Source organism: Chinchilla lanigera, unplaced genomic scaffold, assembly GCF_000276665.1.
Source record: "Chinchilla lanigera isolate Chin_1 unplaced genomic scaffold, ChiLan1.0 scaffold00035, whole genome shotgun sequence".
Taxonomy (NCBI): Eukaryota; Metazoa; Chordata; class Mammalia; order Rodentia; family Chinchillidae; genus Chinchilla; species Chinchilla lanigera.
The window spans coordinates 2,820,214-2,841,288 of NW_004955436.1; the positions used below are offsets into that span (position 1 = coordinate 2,820,214).

A 21,075-nucleotide genomic window follows, 5' to 3' on the forward strand; every position below is an offset into this window, starting at 1 on the left:
CTACCCAGTGGATTGAGTGATCATTGCCATATATAACCTGGCTTGAAATATAATGAGAGTATCATTTTTAAAAATACATTCTGTGCTAAACAATTCCTATAAATTAGAGATTGCTTCGCTGTGGGACTACAGGGAAGAGGTCCTCTATCTTTTCAGTTATTCGTTCATATCAGTGAATTCACTGGAAATTTCAAATGTGGGGAAGAGATCCAATGTATAATTTACACTCTAAGACACTAAAAGAAGAAATATTGAAAGACAGATAAATATCGGAGAATTTCTAAGAAAGACAACCCTCCTCCACAGGTGCTGAACACTGGAGTTTACCAAGCCAGAGACTGGACAGAAATTTAAAAAGAGAAATGAAAATGCAGATAAATAAATGCTCCTCCCTTTAGAGAGCTGTAATTTAATCATCAGAGAGGATTTCAGTGTAGATTTTGTCGCTCTAACTTTACACCATCTAAATGGCGTAAGACACATCTCAAGACACATTTTGATGTACAAAAGTCAACTGATGATTTCTTTGATGGGGAAGGAAGAGCTCAAGCTACTTTAAAAAAATTCTAACTTTTCTTCCAGAAACATCTGTGCACTAATGGAAAAGTTGTACATTCTTATAAGAGTAGTTAAACTTGTAAATTTTTGTAATGGAGCAACAATCAGACCCAATCTGGGATTCAGAACGTTTGAATCTCCCTCTGCGCTTCTGGCCCTTATTTGACAGCAAGCTGCAACCTCTGCTGACCACTTCCTATCAGATGAGGAGAAATCTGGAGAAAATTTTCATGCTTATGCAGTTTATTTACCCAACTAAGGACACCATACAAAGTGCAACGAGCTAGTCATTTTAGCTTACCAGAAAGCTGCCCTGAGGCTGAATTGGCTGAGACCCAGTTCTGGGGCTGCTGAGACCTGGCGGCCGGCCCTGCCCAAGATGGACAGCCGGATTCCTCATGATGATTACTCAGTGGTTTTCCTACCTGCCTACGAGAATCTCCCAACATGAATTCCTCCTCACGAGAGAGTATACCACCCAGAATACAACAATGAGTTGACCCAATTTCTGCCCCGAATTGTCACACTGAAGAAGCCTCCTGGAGCTCAGCTGGGATTTAACATCCCAGGAGGAAAGGCGTCTCAGCTAGGTGCCTTCCTTTCCAAGGTGATTCCTGACTCTGACGCACATCGAGTGGGACTTTAAGAAGGGGACCAAGTTCTGGCTGGGAAAGATATGGATTTCCAAGATATGGAGCACAGCAAGGCTGTGGCGATCCTGAAGACAGCCCATGAAATCAGCATGCATGTGTCCTTCTTTCCCTACAGTTATCATCTCCAACAAGAGAGCACTGTGCGCTACAGAGTTTTGGGTCACTAGACAGTTGCGGCACGAGCTGGCTGGGCCCCAGGGAAGCCGCTCAGGAAATTCTTTTCTCAGCCCCTTCCTGGCACTCTGGGTGGGGAGGATGCAGACACACAATAGCCAACTGCATTACCCAAACTGTACTGTCTTTTTAGTTCCCTGGTTTTCTAGATGAGCTTCATTCCCTGAAAGGAGAAGATGCTGAGGGCTGGGATAAGCCCAGCCTGTAGACCCAGCTAGCAAAGGAAACTGACATTTACTAGATGCCACGGGCTAGGTGCTGACCCAGGTTAACATTTTGATTATAGAAATCAGTAGGAAAAAAAGGAATCTTCTATCTGATGTGCCAGCCTTCTCATCCCATCCTTACATTACTAGAAGTTTCATATATACTTTGGGGACTCCAAAGACACACTCTTTTTGCCCCTTCTCTATCCTCTCCCCTCAAAAGTTAAACATAATACTGAACAAATCTTGTGACTTTTGGTTTTTATTTTTATTTTTTATTTTTTTCTGGTACCAGGAATTGAACTCACGACGTTACACTTGCCAGGCTTGCGCTGTGCTGCTGAGCTAAATCCCCAGCCCCCAACTTTTGAATGATAATGATCAGACATAAAATGCCCTTGAGACAAGAAAGAGCTCTTCCGAAGAGAGAAGTCAGTGGAAAAAACAGCAGCATCTATGCTGCTATGATTTGTGTCAGACGTCCCCCCAAACCCTCATGTAGTCTGGGCTTTTCACAGGAGGCTGAATCTAGAGTGTGTAATGCCAGGAGTAAGGGTGGTATTAGTAAATCAGCCCACAGATTGATTTGGCATAGTTCTGGCTAGGACTAAGAGGATGAGTACTGTACCGCCCTATGGCAGGTAGCCTGCGTACAATATAAGGGACAGAAAAAGGTTTGTCCCTCCCTCCCTTGTTGCTTTGCTACCCTCTGGTTACCATGAAAAGCTCCCTCTCTTGTTACTTTTGCTGTCTCCTGCCACCATGAACTGTTGCCCCTGTGCCATGTGCCACCCTGCCTTTTGCAGCCTGCAGATTATGGACTGGAACCTCTATAAACTGACCTAAATAAACCTTTCCTCCCTTTAAAAAAAAAAAAAGCTACCTTGACCTAATTAGTTTTGAAACCCACTGTACAGCCTAGGCTGTGCTGAGGTAGTAACATCTTCCCGGTATTAGAGACTGTAAACTACGTAATTTAATTCTTGTTCTTGCTTTGCGCATTGTGAGTGTCCAGGGGTTCTGCTCTGCATTGTTCTAACACTGGTCCACCAGCTACACTATAGCTGCCATCTTGAACATGGTGTCTACGTCATAAAAGAAGGAAACGCGGTGGGAGGAGCCATAGAGGCCGGAAGAACACTGTTCAAGGTCTGGACGGTGCCAGGGAGCAAAGAGCTGCCGGAGCCCTGCGTCTAGGACACTGACAGTGTGCGTTGTTCCATGAGTACCATGTATATCCACCTCACACAAATCGCTTACTGCAAACATGTGAAATTTATTAAGTACTGAACAGTCATTTCCACCACATTAGCTGTGCACTATGCAGAATCTTTTGTAAGAATTAGAATCTACTGTATAAACCAACATGAAATTTTTATTTTAGATTAAGTATGCAGAAAATATTGTTTTGCTTTTAAATTTTTTGATGTTTACTTTCTGATGGTTACTTCCCTTTTGATATTTTTCAGTGTACAATTGATATACCTTTTTCTTTAAATCATGTCTGCTGAAATTCAAATTTTGTATTTTAAAACTGATAAATTTCAAGATCAATCATATAAATTTTGTTAAGGTTCAAGACTGAATTTTTCCTTTTAATCTTTGCTAATATAGATTTTTATTTATATTCTAATTTGGAATTTACTTTGTGTTTCATTTATTGTCAAGTGGCAGATGTTTCTGGAGAATAAGACAGAGTGGGAGAAAAAAAATCAAACCAAATGGAAATTTATAAAAATCCTTCTAAATAACTGTTACAAAGCCAAAAATAAGTTTAGCAACATGAAGAGGAAAGTAATAAAGAGAATATTCCAATATACATCCCAAATGTACAAAATAAAAATTGCATTCAAAAAAATTTTTGGCATTAAGTGCATATTTTAATAATTCTTTTAAAAAATTATAATCAACCACAATAAAATAAGTATAAAAGTAAATTTATGAAATTCCAAAAGCATCTAATATAATAATCTCCAGTTCTTTCATGCTGTCACAGATAATAGGATTTCATTTTCTATGCCTGAGTAACATTCCACTGCTTACATGCACCACCCTGGAAAGACATCAAGGGATAGATAGATAAACTTAACCTGATTAAATGTCACAGGAGAATTTATACAAGTAGCGAAGCATCCCATAATGCCCCATAAGTATGTGCTTTTTATGTTTTTACTCAGTTAAAAATAAAATAAAAATAGAAAAAAGAAAAGACTAAAGGCAAAAAAAGCTGGATATTTGTAGAGAAAAAGAAAAGACAATCCAGCAAGCCCAATCAAGAACAAAAAATAAAACAAGAAACATTAGCAATGAGAAAATGTAATAGCTGTAAGTTGGAATTACATACTTACAGGAGACTACTGAGGACAAATTTCAGGCCAAACATTTGGAACAGTGGCCGAAATGAATCTGTGTTAGAAAGCACTTCTCCATGAGCTGGCCGAAAAGGGAGCCAGTACTCCCTACTCATTAGCACAGTGCTGTGTGCGTCTCGTCTTCCATAAAGGACAGCGTCCACCGGGGTCCCACGGTCACGGCAGTCTCCTCGAACACACTGAGCAGGATTTGATTTATCCACACGGACAATGCAGCTATGGCAAAACTAAGGCAGGACTGATGCGATATTGAAACATGACAATTGAAATTGGTTAATTGAGCTTAATTGATTGAGTTGAAAGAATAAGTACTATTGAAAAAAAAGATTAATAGAACCACACAAAGCTCACAACTCACTATGAGCAGAGGAGAGCAATGATTCAAAAACGAAGATATGCAATAAAATATACAATGACTCCTAACATCTTTATCTCGATGGTGCGGGAGTTGAAGCGCAGATGCAGCCCTCCCAGCCCCTCCCTGCACCGCGCCCCCAGGGCTCCGAGCTCCACACCTCCTACTCACCCTCCGCTCTCCCAAGGGACCAGGCCTCCCTGGGCACCAGGCACTGCTACGACTCCTGCGGCTGCTCACAGGCTGCACCTCAAGTTTGATTTTTCCCTCTTAATTTCCCATGTCTAACCCAGGAATAAAGCGGTTATTTTAAAGTACACATTTTTGTGTTAAAGCCGCCATTTTGCCCAGTCAGTCTAATCCCTCTGGGTGCACCCTGCCTCTCTGCAGATCTCACTGTCACTTCAGCGGGAACAGCAGACAGCTGTGTGGGAGGAAAGAACAGAACCTTCTCCAGCCGGCTGAGGCTTTACCTGATCTAATACTCAGATCTCTGAACCATTTTGAGTTTAGGGTTTTGTGTACGGGGCTCATTAGAACACATCTCAAAGCCATGAATTCAAGTTTTGCTTACTTTTCACTTGACAATTGAAAGTAGTAATGTTTCATCTGTTTCTAGTTTGACCCTGCAGGTTCCCTGAGGAAGTCACGCGAACTGTGCTGTCTTGAATGTCAGTTAAAAAGATTTTAGGGCCCTCATCCTATTAGGTACATTATAGTTTCTGTGTCTTATATTCCACCGTATGCAAACAAGTTTTTAAGAATACAAACTGCAGAAATTGTTACAAAATGACAAATTTAGGTGCCAAAATTAAGCATCTTTTTAAGAGTTCTTGGGGCTGAATGCTTTGAAATCTATGTGGTCAGGACAAAAGGTTTGAGTGAAACTCTTACGTGATTGAAATCATCCAGTAAATAAGTTCAAATGGCTGTGGCTTAGTGACAGGGTCTCCCTGGTGTGGTTCCCTTTGTTGATGTTTTTTTTAGGCATAATCTTAAAGCACGAATGAATTTTTATTTGTCTCATTTTTCAGCTAAATTCCTACCTATCTTTACATATACCTGGAAATTTTCTTTGAAGAATTTTGTCTTAATTTATCATTTCTGCAGGGCCGGGGATACAGCTCAGTGGCACAAGTGCCTGCCTGGCAAGTGCAAGGTCCTGATTTCGATTCCTGATACCAAAAAAAAAAAAAAAAAAAAAAAAGTTATCATTTCTCCAATAGAATAAAATAATAATTTTCATGTGAAAATCATGCCTTTACAAAGTTATCATTAGAAAGAAAACATATCTAAGAAAATATGATATTGACACCAAATGGAGTACTACTGTACCATCAAGAAAGACAAGCTTGGGTTGTTTGTAGGAAAATGGATCCACCTTGAGCCCAAGATGTGAACTGAAACAAACCAGACCCACAGCTTGAATATCCCATGACTGAGCTTAGTGAGGAACCTACACGGTAAATAAGCAGAAATGAAATGAGGATAATACAAAGTAGAGAGATTGTTCTCAAAGAAAAGGAGATCAAGAGACAGGAAACAGAAAGGAGGAGAGGGGAGGGAAGGGGAGTAAAAGAAAGAGCCCTTAGGTGCTGTGCATGCGCACCAGTCCACACCAGGGCACTGCGCGCTGCAAACACACACCACGAGAAAGAGACAAAAGAAAAATTTGAAAAGACTAAAGAAAAGAAAAAGAAAGAAAAGGGAAATTTTTTGAATAAAATTGTCATCTCAATCTGATTTGCAATCTTACAGTAGTTTTATAGGTGTAGTTGCCTTCCTATTGCCTTTATTTATAAACTCACTGTCTTGCATAATTCCTGTAGGATAGAATATTTTGACACAACATCAATCATTACTTCTAAAGTTTTCAGTGCTGTTTAGAGCTAAAACTTAGGGAACCTTTATGGAAAGGAGAATTGGGAAAAATCGTTATTCAATCCAAGGGTTTCATTTTTTGTTTGTTTGTTTGTTTGTTGGCTTGTTTGTTTTTCTCCCGGTACCAGGAATCAAACTCACCACCTTGCGCTTGCCAGGCAGGCGCTGTACCACTGAGCTAAATCCCCAGCCCCCTCATTTTTTTTTTTCATTTGTTTGTTTTGTTTTTTCCAGACATGGTCTTCCTAGGTTGGCCTTGAACTCACAGGCAATCCTTCTGCCTCAGCTGGGATTACAGGCGTGCTACCCCACCTGGCTCCAGTTCAAGGTGATCTTCCTTTTTTTTTTCTTCCCAGAATGTACCACGTTATATTAGAACTGTGTATTTGCTGTCTTCTCCTCAGAAAGGGCTATGATTTGAGTAGTGTCAATGCCTTCCATTGGTATTGTCAGTTGTGATTGATTATGTACAAATAATGCACACAAAATATTCACCAAATATTCCAGGATAAAAGAATCAGGAATTGACATCTGAGCAAACAAATGAATAATATAGAATCCTGGCAGTATTTAGTTATGGTTATTCATTTTTTAAATTTATTTTCCTTAGGACTGTTCTTATTTTCCTTTTTGCCTAAATAGTATCACATTTTAAAGAGTAATCCTTAGATAAAAGATTAATAGCAGACAGAGAGAGAGGGAGAGAGACATGGTGGAAATGCTTAAATTCCTTAGAGATTGTCTTTAGATTGTAAGTTGTTATTGGGGTTATTAATTTTTGAATAAAATAAAAATCCACATTGCAATTTCCATAGCCAACAGTTGATGAATCAACAGTTAATCCATTCTTTCACTTTTGTAGAATTTTTAAATATGCATTTCTCATGGAAAAAAGGTCAAACATGATTGAGTCACCTCATGCGGCACCATCTACATCACAGACCAAGGTAAAATCCAGGTATAGCAGCCATTTTCTAACAGCAAATAATAGAATACTTTCCTTTAACAACATTAGTGTACTATGACAAATTTTTGACACATGGAAATAAAGTATCTTGAGTAGGGATCTCTTTTTTTCCAATTTAGACAAAAGAACCACAGGGGCTAGCAGTGGGCCCTCTGGCAAACATATCATTAAGTTTCGTTTCTGCCAATGAAGTGAAGTGCAGATTTGACACATTTGATGGAGTCGCATAAAAGTAGGTCAGATTTGACAACGACAGTACTATCTAGTTAGCTTGGTAGCATAGAGCATCAGTGTCTCCAAAGTACATAAACTAAAACTACAGAAATTAATGAAGCATGTTTTTAAAACCAGCAATGTCTTACATTTAGAGGATTCTTAAAAGTTTTTACAATAAATGCAGCTTGAAACTCTGAGCCTCTTACAAATGATTGCATAATCTTGTCAGCTCATTTTTCACTGTAAATCCATGCATCACTTAATGGTATTTTCATACAATTTTCTAAGACAGGACTTGGGGTTTCTTTTCTGCACAGTTTTTACTTTAAGTGGTCAGCGTATGTGATATACTGCGAATTTTTCTCAATCAGCTCTATCTCTATAGTGCTCTTAATTAATATACAGGAGCCAGATTTAATTAAAAGGATGCCAAGTAGTGTATGTTGGACCTGAGTGATTTGGAAGTGGGATTGTTCTCTATGTGCATTTCAAGTTGGTAATTAAGCAAAATAGCTGTGGATAGAGAAATGATTTAGTGTCCTTAAGTAAACACCCACGTTTTTAAACAAATGTGTAATTTGCATATTCTAGGTGATTTGCATTTTCCGAGCCAGGGCTTTGAGTCCTGTAGGAGGGAATTTGGATTCAGTAAACAGGCGAGCAAAATCACAATGCAGCAGTGCTTATGACTAAAGAAAGAACAGCTAAACATCACCCATCAAGGCTCCACTTTTATAGCAACCCACCAGTAGTTATGCCAGCTGCTGCAGGTACACTGATATGCACCAAGAGGAGCCAGCGGTGAGTGGTAAGGAGGCAGTAAGTGAAGGAAAGTGGAACCAAAGGAAACAGTGATGTTTGTGGACTTCTAAATTATTATTTTTGGAATATAAATTAAGAAATTGCCCAGAAGTGTAGGGTTTTATTACCATATATGATCAACTATATACTTTCTCTCGCTCTCACACACACACAGACACACATATGTGTGTGTGTTAAGTTTGAACTAGCATTTCTTAGGTTTTAATTAAAATGACCTTAATATAAAATCAACAACCAAGGAATGAAATCACACTTCAGATCATGATCAAACAACATACAGTATGTGCATAATCAGGCATTAAATATTAAATGTAATTAGTCCAGTCTGAAAAAATCCACAAGAACAGAATTTTAATATAATTTAGAGTTATTACCTTATATTTATAAAATAGCTTTTTAGTTAATGTTATGTTTTTAAATTTAATCTTTAGATATTTTCAGCAGCAGCTACCAGATTTTCTACCTTCACAGGATTGCCTACATTCTGTTACAAAAGTGTGCGCAGTAATATCCAGTCAGCACAATGTCTTTTCTAAGTCATTTCTGTCATGGACTCAAATCAGAAGCTGAGATGGGAACATTTTCGATGGTTCTTTTCTCCTGGTCCGCTTCAGCCTCATGGCAGCAGCCTCTCCCCCGTGTGGAGAGACAGCCCACTCTGTTTCTGCATTGGCCAAAATAAAAGCTTCGTTTTAAAAACACTCAAATAAAGACGATTTGGGTATAATTAACCATATTGTCCTTGAGGTCTCAATTGAAAAGTATATTCCCTCAAAAGGGTGAAATTTAGTTAAAAATTACACTTAATGGCAACACATTTTTCTGAGGGGAAACTGACATGATATCTTGTTCAGTATATGTAATAGCGTTCACATGGCAAATTAAATGACAAATTGCACGTCTTCATCTGCTGCTGTCTGCTGAGAGTAGGGACTGCGGAGAAAGGCAGTTTTGCAGGCACTGACCATTTGTTTATTGGTTTATTATCAGGAAAAGAGGAGAGAGCAGTTCCAATTCAACTAAGTGCAAAATAATTTAAAATAATTATCCTAAAATGAAAATTTCTTTTTAAATAGGTAGTCAGTGATTTTGCATTCATCTTGAAGTTTATGATTATTTGTTTTTAAATCCCCACATATTAAATATTTTTATAAACGAAACAATCTCATCAGGTACATGTTGCTTATTTTAACAATCTTAGCAGAAATATTTTTCATAAATATATATGTAGTATCTTTAGATTTAGAGCATTATTAATATATTTCATGATTTCACTAGTTCTCCTACAGTTGTAAATTTTATTGACTATTATTTACAAGATAATAAATACCATTTAAAATTATTTTTTCCATATGTGGTAGAGCTTAGATACCAGTACATAAAATCAAGGAATTTAATTTCCAGAATTATTATTTGTGTGATAGAACAAAACTGATCTTGGTTGTTGCATTTTTCTCAATGTTTAAATTTAAACATTGTGACAGTGTGACAGTTATAAATAACTCATTTAAAATCCAGCAAAGCCATTACCTGTGTTTGTTAAACTTTGGAAAGAAAGAGAATACTCTTGGTTCAATTATTCTGCTTGTTTATTGGGATAACTGATGGAGCATATATTGGAAAAATGAATAATTGAGGTCATCAAAACTATTTTAATTATTTACTATTAAATATTTGCATATGATGGCATAGTTATAATCCTATTTCCATCTCCTTCTCCCACCGAGCCCTGCGGTAGTCTGTCCATCCCTTATTCATCTCACTTCTGTCTCCAGTGGCGGCTTGGAATCCACCCAGAAAGACGACAATCACAGTGACTCTCCCGCATTTACAGAAACAGGAGAATGCATTTTCTGGAAAAGAAAAGAATAAATATTTAAATTTAACCAGAACGTGTGGAGAAGACCACTGTGAGGCAGAAAAGGTTTTCTTTCACCCGACAGCAGCTCAGTGTCCCGCCCAGCTCTGTCTTCCCTCAGTGCTGAGCGCAGGAGTCCTGCCCTAACCGAGGGTTTTGGGGGTCTCTGAGTGTGGAGCTCCCTGTTTTCTTGCATCTGCCTTCTTCTTTTTTCCTATGTCTCCCCATTAACACCCTTACTTTCCTTTTAATATGGAATGTAGCTCAAACACATACCTAACATTCAAAAATAATGTGCAAATTCAGTAAAGCAGTAAGTTAACTTCAAAACTGTAGGATCCATTATGAAAGTTATATGGATTTCGGAATAAATCCCATGGCACTTTGACTAGAGAAATAAAAAATCAGAAGACTCCTGTGTGAAACAATATGTATAATCCAATGCGAGGAACTGAGCATTTATATCATGAGCCTGGTAGTTTCCCTTCCAGACTACGGTCAGCCTCTCTCAACACTTGAACAAGCAGCACAGAATTCACATGCCCCCAAATGAGCTCAGAATACCCTCTTCAGAAAGAACCTATTTGACATCGCAGAAAATGACGACTGTCTTCCTCAAGTGCCTGGGTCCTTCTCCCTCCTTCTCCATCGCCCGCCAGCGTATCCCAGCAACGCACTCTGTGTAACCCACCCGGTTCTGGTCTCACCTCACAGCCGCACCCCTTCCACGCTGTCCACCTACCTCCCCTCACCCCATACGGCAGCTTGCAGTGTCCCTTTAAAGCCCAGTCGTCTAGCTCCTCTTCACAAATCCAGCAGAGGCTCCCAGTGCCTTCAGAGACAGCTCTCCAATGGCCGCTCATCCACAAAGACTCACACTCAATACAATCTTTGGACGTCCTTTCTCCTCCCCCGCTGCCTTCCCTCCACTCCTGTTTCTTCATTCTTAGGATTCTGTCATCTTCAGTGTCTCCTCGGAGGCTCTCTGTGCAGGGAGACGTTCGCCCCTAGCACGCTGCTAAGTCCCTGCTTTCCGCTTCTGATCTTGTTTTTTTACAGTCTTCTGCCACCAGGATCTGTAGTTCCTCTGCCATGTGCCACTCTGCCTTGGAGCCAGCGATTATGGACCGAAACCTCCACAAACTGTGAGCTAAATAAACCTTTTCTCCCTTCATTTTGAGCATCAGGTATTTTGTCCTGGGAGGGAGAGAAGAGTAACCAAGACATATGTTCACATAACAGAATAATTAAAGCAAACTAATTAACATATCTGTCATTTCACATACAAGTTTTCTTTGTAATGAGAATTTCAAAATGTATGCTTTAGCAATTTGAAACATGCAATGCATTATTATTGACGACGGGTCACGACTCTCTGTAATAGGTCAGTAAAGCTTATTTACCTGAACAGAGTCTCTATATCCTTCCATCAGCTTGTTTATTTTCCTCATTCCTTCAGTTACCCTACCCGCAGGCTCAGATAGCCACCATCTACCGTTTACTTCTATGAGAGCTTTTATTTTCTACATTCTCTGTATAATTGAGATTATGTAATTTCTGTTCTTCTGAGCCTACCTTACTTAGCATAATTTACTAAAGATTTATTGAGATTATCATGATGACAAAATATCCTTCTTTTAAAAGGCTGAAGAGCATTCATATACATATATGTATATATATATGTATGCTACATTTTATTTTTCATCCCTACTTACTGACAAGCATTTATGCAGCTCCCACATCTTAGCTGTTTTGAGTCATTTGGCAATGTGCAGGGGAGCGCAGATGTCTATTTACTTTCCACTCCTATACTGATTTTACTTGGACGTGTAGCCAGGGGTGAGATAGATGGATCATGCAAACACTTTTCTGCTCTTTGAGGAACTTCAGTATTGTTTTCATGATAGTGCAACTACTTCATGTTTCCACCAGCAGTCCACAAAGGCTTATTTCAGTCACTCCAATGGGTTCAAACTGATAACTCTATGTGCTTTTAATTTGTATTTCCCTAACAAAAAGTGATATTGAGCATAAAAAATGTTCTGGCTATGCATATTTCTGTGTGTGTGTGTATAAAGTTTGATCATATTTTTACCCACAATTGCACAAAATTGTTTTCATTGTAATGAGTTGAGCTCCTTATACACTTTGTATATTTTATCCTTATGACATGTATGATTTGCATATGCTTTCTTAAAATCTGTGTATTTCTTCACTCTGACACTCATTTGCTGCACAGAACTTTTTTTAATTTGTTGCAATTTCACTGGTCTATTTTTGCTTTTGTGACCTGTGTTGTGGAGTCATATTTAAGGAAATATTGTCCAGGCCAACGTTGTAGAGCTTTCCCTCCATTTTCTTCTAGTAATTTTGCAGTTTTAATTCCTGTGTAGGTCTTTAACCCATTTTGACTTGATTTCTGCATATAGTCTGAGAGAAGGGTTCCATTCATATTTTTGTACATAAATATCCTCTTCTGGTAACCATTTAATGTTCTTAATTTCTAGTGATAGATATCACTTGACCTTAACTGTGTGACTTTATTTCTGGGTGTTACATCTGTTTCATCCCTGGCTGCATCAGTTGTTATGTCAGCACCATGCTGTTTGATTCCTTTGTACTTTTATTTTACACTTGGACACCATGATGCTTCCAGCTGTGCCCTTTTTTCTCTTGATTGCTTTGATTATTCCAGATCTTTGTGGCTTCATACAAATTTTGGCATTTTTTTTATTTCTGCGGAAATATTGTATTATATTTGCATTATATATGGATAATATAGACATTTAGCTATAAGAATTATTCCAATTCATGAACATGGGATACTTTTGAATAATAAATATGTTTTAGTTTCAGATTTTACTTTTTATACAATAAAATATTGAAGATTTTCTACCCTCTGTAATTTGAATACTGTAAAGAAACTTTGGGTTCAAGAAGTTTGAAATCAGCTGCCTTACAGTAAAAGAAATCCTTAACAGCAAAAAGTAAATAAATAAAGAAACATAGGCATCATTTTATCTGTGTCACTATTGTTGCAGGTACAGTCTCAACTACCCATGTTAATTATAGCATTTCTTCAAAATAGCTGATTTCCATTTGTCACAGCAAACCGGGTCATGAATGGTTGAAAATTGTCTACCATTTAAGAATTTTAGCATAATATCCAAGCACTGCAAAATTCACTAGTTTCACTTGCCAAAGCAACTTTCATTAGGTAAATTTAAAATCTTAAAATGTATTCAACCTTGCTGTTATTAAAAGAATGTTTTTCTTAGTCCAGCACATTTAGACGATCAGACTTTTAATTACTTTATTTTCTGATAATTTGGGAAATATTCTGCTTCATTAAGTGCTTAATTACCTTTATAAACTAATCAAAATATATCTTTTTTAAGAGACACTCCGATCAAATCTTATTAATACTCTCTGGAGATAAGGAAATACTTCATACAAGAGGTAAAGAGCTTCCTCAAGTGAAAAAAAGACACATTAGAGCTTATAGCTTTGGTTCTATAATTTTACTGGGTCAAGAATAAAAGCAGAAACGCAAGCATCTACTTAGATTTCAAAGATGCTTTCTCTCCATCCAAAGAAAAATTTCAACTGATTTTAGTATAAAACATACAGAAAGATGAACTAATGAAAAAGACTAATAAACCAGTTCTCAGCTATTTTGCCCCAACAGATATCACACTGCTATCATCCATCCACAGAAATCACAAAATACTCAGACCGTAAAACTAAATTCTCAGTCATTGCTGTCAAAAAGGAGAAAAACCTACCACTCATGCATGAACCAGAAAATATGCCACAACTCCACATGAATTGGCAGAAAGAAAAGGCAGTATCTAATGAAACAGAGTGTTATAAAATTAATATCTGCTGTGGGAGCAAACAAAAATATTCCTAACCTCGTGTGCTCTTTTGGGCATCTCGAGTGAATAAACTTCAAATCTATTAAAATACTTGTAGAGAAATATGATGACTCTCATAAAAATATAAATTGACTATGTGTTCAAGATTTTATTTTTCCCACTAAAGGGGCCCTGGTAAGATGTAAATACCAGTTTAATGGAGAATCCACAGAAATGCACATATATCCAGATGATCATAAATGCTAAAATGGTTTGCAGCCAAACGTAAGACTGGCCTCTTCCATGAGAGGGACCTCAAATCTTCACTGCCATTTGCAGTTTTTAAACATACTGGCAGCATCATCGGCCCCACTAACTCTTTTCTGCATGAACTTACAAAATAGAGAGCACAAGATTTGGATCCCTATGTGCCTGATAACCAGTCCTAGCAGGTCCCTCCAGATTAGTCAATGTGTTGCATTCTGCTGAAACAACACTAACTTTCACCACTCTCAAGATATTTCTTTGGTTTTTTTTTAGACACAAGATCTTTTTAAAAAGGGATTCCAGATTTATTAATTGCTGTGCATCTGGAAATTGGGTATGAAACGGAATCTCTCCTAAGCCATTCAAATCCACATCCTGCTGTTCAGACTTCAGACTCTTCCGTCTGTGTAATGCACGCAGGTCTTTGGCGGGCAGCTTTCTGTTTCATTCCCTGGGCCCTGGAGATGGGTCAGCCTCCCTCACAGACCTCCAGAGAAATACAGCAACCTGGCCGACATCCCTGTTGCTCAGCCCGTCACCCCTATAGGTCCTTCGCAACTGCCCTGCACCTCTGGATCCTTTTATTCCATTGAAATCACGAGTCCAGTAGCTTTGAAAAGCCTTCTCCTGTCACTTCTAGGCTGTTATGAGAGAAAACACACAACTTTAGAAGAATGCTGCTCTTCCTAGTTCACATCTGTCTATTGTGATGGGTCATATAGATAGATTTGTTTTAATAGTTCCTGTTTGTTCCTATTGTATTCCTTAGCAACTGCTTCAGGTTTGCAGCTCATTATGTAGGACATCTAGTGTCCTTGATTCCTAATCACGAACTTCTGTCTAATGGAATCACCTAAGGTTTTCCTGGTCCTGGAATTATTAATGTCAATCTGTCTAACCTTTACTTATGTCTTATTGGACTTCCTATGTTATTTATTTTTGCTTATTACTGCTATTTAAAATCATCCTATTCCCTTTCTAACAATTTTCTTTTATTGCTCCTGCTACCACCTTGTCTCCTTTAGACATTCTTTTCCTGTTTCGTGGGATGCGTGGTATTAATTCCTTTGCAGGCAGAACTTAGCATTTCACAGTTATTTTACTTTAACTTAATTTAGATTTCTTCCATAATGATTGCTTCCAGAATGGTATTCTTGTTTCTTTTTCATTTTTAGCTACGTAAAAATATCACCAAAACATTTTTATTTTTCAGGTAGCAATATATCATGTAAATAAAGGCCTGTTATTTTTATATTTACATAAATTGCAATTGGTAAATGAATGCATTCATTTATGCTACTTGGACCCAACCTTGCAGAAATGCTCATTACCATTGTTTCTGTCTTTGAGAACACTTATGTTACAGAACCCTTTGCCACTGGTCATTCCTCTCAATTCAATGACACTTAGTTTCTGACTCTGGCTGCATCTTCAAAACACAGGGAATAAAGTGAAGAAAAAGAGTTTTACCAACATGCTGGAAATTCCTTGTCAGTCTCCTGTTTATCAATTATTTCTCACTTTTTGTTGCTGTTATTTAATTTTTACTTCACCATTGGAGAAAGGTGCCAGAGTGTTTTTTAAGAAAATCAAACTGTAAATAAAAAGGATTAATTTTTAGTCTCTTAAAAGAAGAGTCTATTTTGTCCAAGAAAAATTGATATATGTACATCAATATCAAAACTACTGGGGAAATGATTCAGATTTGGCCTGGAAAAGGTAATACTAATACTAATAAATATACTAATACTAATAAATATACTAATACTCTACTAATAAAGGTAGAAGATGTAGGAAAAACCGTTGGAAAAAGAGTTTATTCAGCAACACATGTTTACTGAAAAAGTAATAATTTTTCTCAAGTTCAGAACGGAAAATTGTGCATGGAGAAAAAAACCCAGAAAATATAAACAAAATTCATGAAGTTCAGTAAAATGGATGAAGTTTGTAATAATAAACAGCAATTGAAAAAATATTTATTATTTACAGCATAATTGGTGATTTACTCTAAAATATTCCTTATGCACATAAAAAAGTTTTACTCAATTTGTTAATAGCTGATGTTAATTCCATTTACTACTTCATTAATTTCTTTTATTACTTTTACCATAAAATCATCTCTGGAATGTAGAGAATAATTATTTATTTATGAATAAATAGTTGTTATTTTATTTCAATTAATGGAAACTGCTATTACTTGGTTTTATTTTTCTCAACTTGCATTTCCCACAGAATATTTTTTTAAAAATCTAACTTTTATAATTTATTATTAGTGATATTCACAAGGGGAAATTGGGAATAAGCATTTAGTGTTAATTATTATTTCTGGAAGTTGGAAAAATGTATAGTTACATTAACCACAAATATTACACATTATTATACTAAAGAAATATTTTATGACTGCAATTCTCTAAGTAGGAGAATTTGGAGCAGATTTTTTTTTTGTAATTGGACTTGTTAATATTGTTAATAATTTATGAGGAAAGATATATCCTCTAAACTCACCTTAAATGAGGTAAACAGCTGCTATCTATCATCATGGTCAATCATGTCTTCTTCAAATGTGTATAAAGGGTTGATTACTACTTTCCCCTGGGAGCCAACAGTTTGTTCTTCACATCTGAGAATGTCTGAATCCACCTCTGCACAGGAAGATGGAAATCTATTAATCTCATAAACAAATTAAGATGCTCTGTGATCATACTTAAGCATTTCAATATTTTTGTTTTAAATGGTTTAAATTCAGTTGATAGAAGAGAAATAGAATAATATAGTTCTGCCTAGATAGTGTTTTTCTTGTGTCCTAGATTTTTGAGATCTTTGATTTAAAAGAATTAAATATCACTTTAAGCCTAGAGAAAGTAGTAGTCTTTGCTATGGGCAAGTGCCTACTATAAATTGTATTCATCATTACAGAGGAAATTTGACATATTTGTGCTGGAGGAATCATGACATTCAAATAAAAAGATCACTTTTTTCCCCATGACATTAATTTTGTTAGAACATGCAATTTAGATATCCAATGAATGTCACTGTATATTAAATATTAGGATAAAATTTTGAATGCTTGATGAGCCCTGGGGGTTCACACATGAAAACATGGGAATTTTACTTTGCTGTGTGATCATGGTCATTTCTTGAAAGTGGTGATAACCTCACTGCTGCCTTTTAAGATATCCGTGATCTATGACAAGTTCTACTTCTGTAGCTCACAGCTGGTCCCACATACTATGCTCCAAGCGCTATTTTGAAATTATGACCATGGGACCCTCAGTCCTACCTTGCTTCCTGCCTTCAGAATCTATTCATGCATGCTGCTCAGATTCCTGCGGGTAAAAGTTGGCAAATCCATTGGTATCTGACCTGTTGTCTCTTCAGTAAACTCTCAAGAAGGAGTAGACAGGTCCTAACTCCCTCACAACTTTGAGGGATGAGGGCAAGTGACTCATTCAGAGAAGATCTGTGTCCACTTGTGAGACAGTGAAGTCCTGACAGCCTTTCTGGCCCCAGAAGTGGATCCCTTCAGATGCCTGTGGGAGTGATCATGGGAAGGTGATGCTTCATCTCAGGAAAATCCCTTAGATATTAGGAGTTCCAACAACATTCTGTGAGTCTGTGTGTGTGTGTGTGTGTGTGTGTGTGTGTGTGTACTAAAAAGGTCCATTTTGTGGGGATAGGCTCCAGTTCTTCCTTACCATTGTCCTTTCTTCCACACAAGATGAAGGAAAAATGTGTGTTTCCAGTTGGTCTCCAGCTCCATGGAGAAGGTGCCCCAGCAGGTCCACATAAAGAAAGGTGGGGAGCTCACTCATGTGCCCCACCCTGCTCTCTGAGAACAGGCTCTTGGCTCTTAGTAATCACTGGAAGCACAGTGAGCGGCTGAGGTAGATGTTAGGCAGACTCCAGGTACAGAGTCAGAAAGGAGTGCCGTCCTTTAGGAGGAGGGGCACTAGGGCTGAGGTTGGGGGTGTTTATGTGGCCCTGGGGTACCTCAAAACAGAGGATTTAGAAGTTTATTTATTTATTTATTTGCCATTTACCTAGCATCTGTTTACTTCAGGTCAAGTTACTCATCGGTGAATTCAAGTGGTTTTATCCACTAGTTTCAAATGGAAACTGTGTGCTCTTGAGGCTTGAAATACGGTACCTAATTAGTGTAATGTTTCTCTGACAGTCACAGTCTTTGGAACTCATGAATCAACAGTACTAGAAGTAAAACACAGGCCAGCTTTATGGACTTATGGTCCCTTTAAGACTTTAGGACTGGAAGGGAAGAGAGCCTGGAAGGTAGGAGAGCCTGGAAAGACATGAAAGCCGGAGGCTGAGAACAGCTGCTGACTTTAGCTGAAGCACAGTTTTCCTAAAGTACAATTTTAAAGTTTTAATTTCCCTGTCTCCTGTCTACCTACCTTTATTTCTTACATAACATCAACGGACTCAATCAATCATGTATCCAAAATATCCAGAAGAAGGTACTGTGTGTACTCAGCAGGCACAGACATTTTCCCCATCATTGTCTCCTGGAAGCAATAGAATATCTTAGGGTTTCTACCCAGATGTCCCCCAAAGCCTCCAGTGCTCCCAGGTGGGGCTCTGGGGAGGGGAGTGGATTGTGGGGTGTGATACTCATCACTGGATTAGACCCCGATGAGTGTATAGGTGGGCGTGATACTGGGAGGTGAGGCCCGGTGGCAGGATGTGGGCCTCTGGGTGTGGCCTAGAAGGGTCTGTCTCCCTCCTCCTCCCTTGATCCCTCACTCTGCTTCCATGCCATGAGCTGTTTCACCTCTGAGGTTCCCCTTCCCCATGCCACTCTGCTTGGAACCTGTTGACTATGGACTGCAAACTCTACCAACTGTGAGGGGAAATGAACTTTTCCTTCTTTAATTTGTGGATGTCAGACACTGTGTCTCAGCTACAGAAATATATCTAAGACAGCACAAAAAGTATTTAGGTAGCATTTACCTGGTATCAAGAATTGTAAGTAGTCTCGGTGTGCTTCAAAGTATATGGCACGAAGTATATAGGTTATATACAAACACTACCCCATTTCTGTAGGACGGCCTTAAATACTGACAAACTTTGTTGTCCACTAGGGGTCCTAGAGATAATCACCCCGAACTAATGGGTACCAGAGAATGACTGTACTTAGCAGTCCAACTTTTCAAACATCACACTCATGATCTGGGCTTACTCCTCAGTTACATTTGTCCTTTAGTAAAGGTACGTCAGATAAGGATCATCCCAAAATTGTCAAAGAGGTTTTCTAATCTTACTTAGAAAATTAAGTTTATTGAAGTTTTGGAGCTGTTATATGAATTTATACTGTGTGTGTATGCTCTCCACAGCAACAGATGTCTCCAATCCAGCAGTCTTTACAACAGCAGTGATGTGATACATGTAAGTGCCACAACTACCTACCCACTGCAGCACTACCTGTATCTCTGATCTGCTCTGTGCTTCTAGGTTAGTGCTTTACATAAGCACAGTGTGATTGTCAAGGAATATTGCTCTACCATTTTTTTTTCTCCAGCTAGAAGGCTGCCCAACTTAAGCAATTATACAACCTATCAAATTTTGGAATCCTGCTTTAATAAACTTCCTATACTCACTCACAGTAAGAGTTATTCTATTAGTCTGAGATGATATAAATAGCTGTCTTATTCAAAAGAAGAAATGAAAGAAACTTGAACAAAGAGGTTATATATACAGGAGTGTGAAGGATTAAGGAACCTAACAAGGAAAAATTATACACCCACTAAATAGCAATACTGTGAATCCTTTTTATTCATAGGATTTATCAAGGAGGAAAAGGTGGGACATCGAACTTGGGGAAGGTTTTAAATTTGGAAGAGGCTGTCTCCCAAGGAGTGATGGGGACAGGTAGGAAATTGATGCTACTTTTCAAGCTCAGAGTGGAAGAACAAACAAACAAACAAACAAATAAAAAAACAAACCAAAAAAACCCCCAAGATCTCTAAAATTTTCGTTCATCTCACCAATCTCCAGCCAGAAATTTACATTATCAACTATGATTAGGAAGAAAAGCATTCCAAGTGAGATAATAAAACGTATTTGCCTCATAGAGCATAGAAAAGAACAGCAAAGAAGTGTAAAAGATTTCCAAAGTAGCAAATGAAGAATGAGCATCTCACTTTTCTAAAAGACTCCATTTCCAGGAAAAAATAGTTTCAGTTTTCCTCATACTGTTTTGCTTTTAGTTTTGGATATTGGTAGCTACTGTATTCTCAAACATAATCACAGACCCTTCTGCTGTCTCATATGTAACCACACCCACACACTCAGTGCCTGCCCTGCGGTTTTGTCTCGGTATGTTCATCAGACTGGGTTTCTGCTTTCGTTTCTACCCATTCTGTTCCTTTGCTGAGAAGCCTCACAACCCCTTACTCCCGCCCTCTGTCCATAAAATGGAATTCATCACCACTCCTTTGTGACCCATTCTTAAGGCAGAGATTTTTGGCCAGTCAAAATAATACGTGCAAGGTCATTTGAATGTGGTTGTCTATAACTCAAGCTTCTAAAAACAAAGGCAAACAAAGCCGCATCTAAACCGGAACCCCGCAGAATCCCCTGCGCCCACAGCTGCCTTCTGTGCTCTCCGCACAGTGAAGGCCCCGCCTCCTAGCTTGGCGTCCGCTTGCCAGAGCCCTGCCACTCCAGACCTCTTTTCCTCCCTGCTTCAGCCTACTTCCAGTGAGTCTCAGGTCCTGTTTATGTGGCATCTAAATATTTTTTATCTGACCTTGATTTCGGATTCACTACTGTCAGCTAAAAATTCACCTTTCTCAACTTAAAGTTGTATTTCTTTTAAGATTTTCGTAAATACACGGTTATGGGACATAATGACTCCATTCATTGTGGGACTCTG

General features: G+C 38.2%; 1 pseudogene; it reads left to right on the forward strand.

The window, feature by feature from the left end:
- The first annotated feature begins 937 nt into the window (after positions 1 to 937).
- On the forward strand, positions 938 to 1,378 carry LOC102025392 (annotated as a pseudogene).
- The last annotated feature ends 19,697 nt before the right edge of the window (positions 1,379 to 21,075 follow it).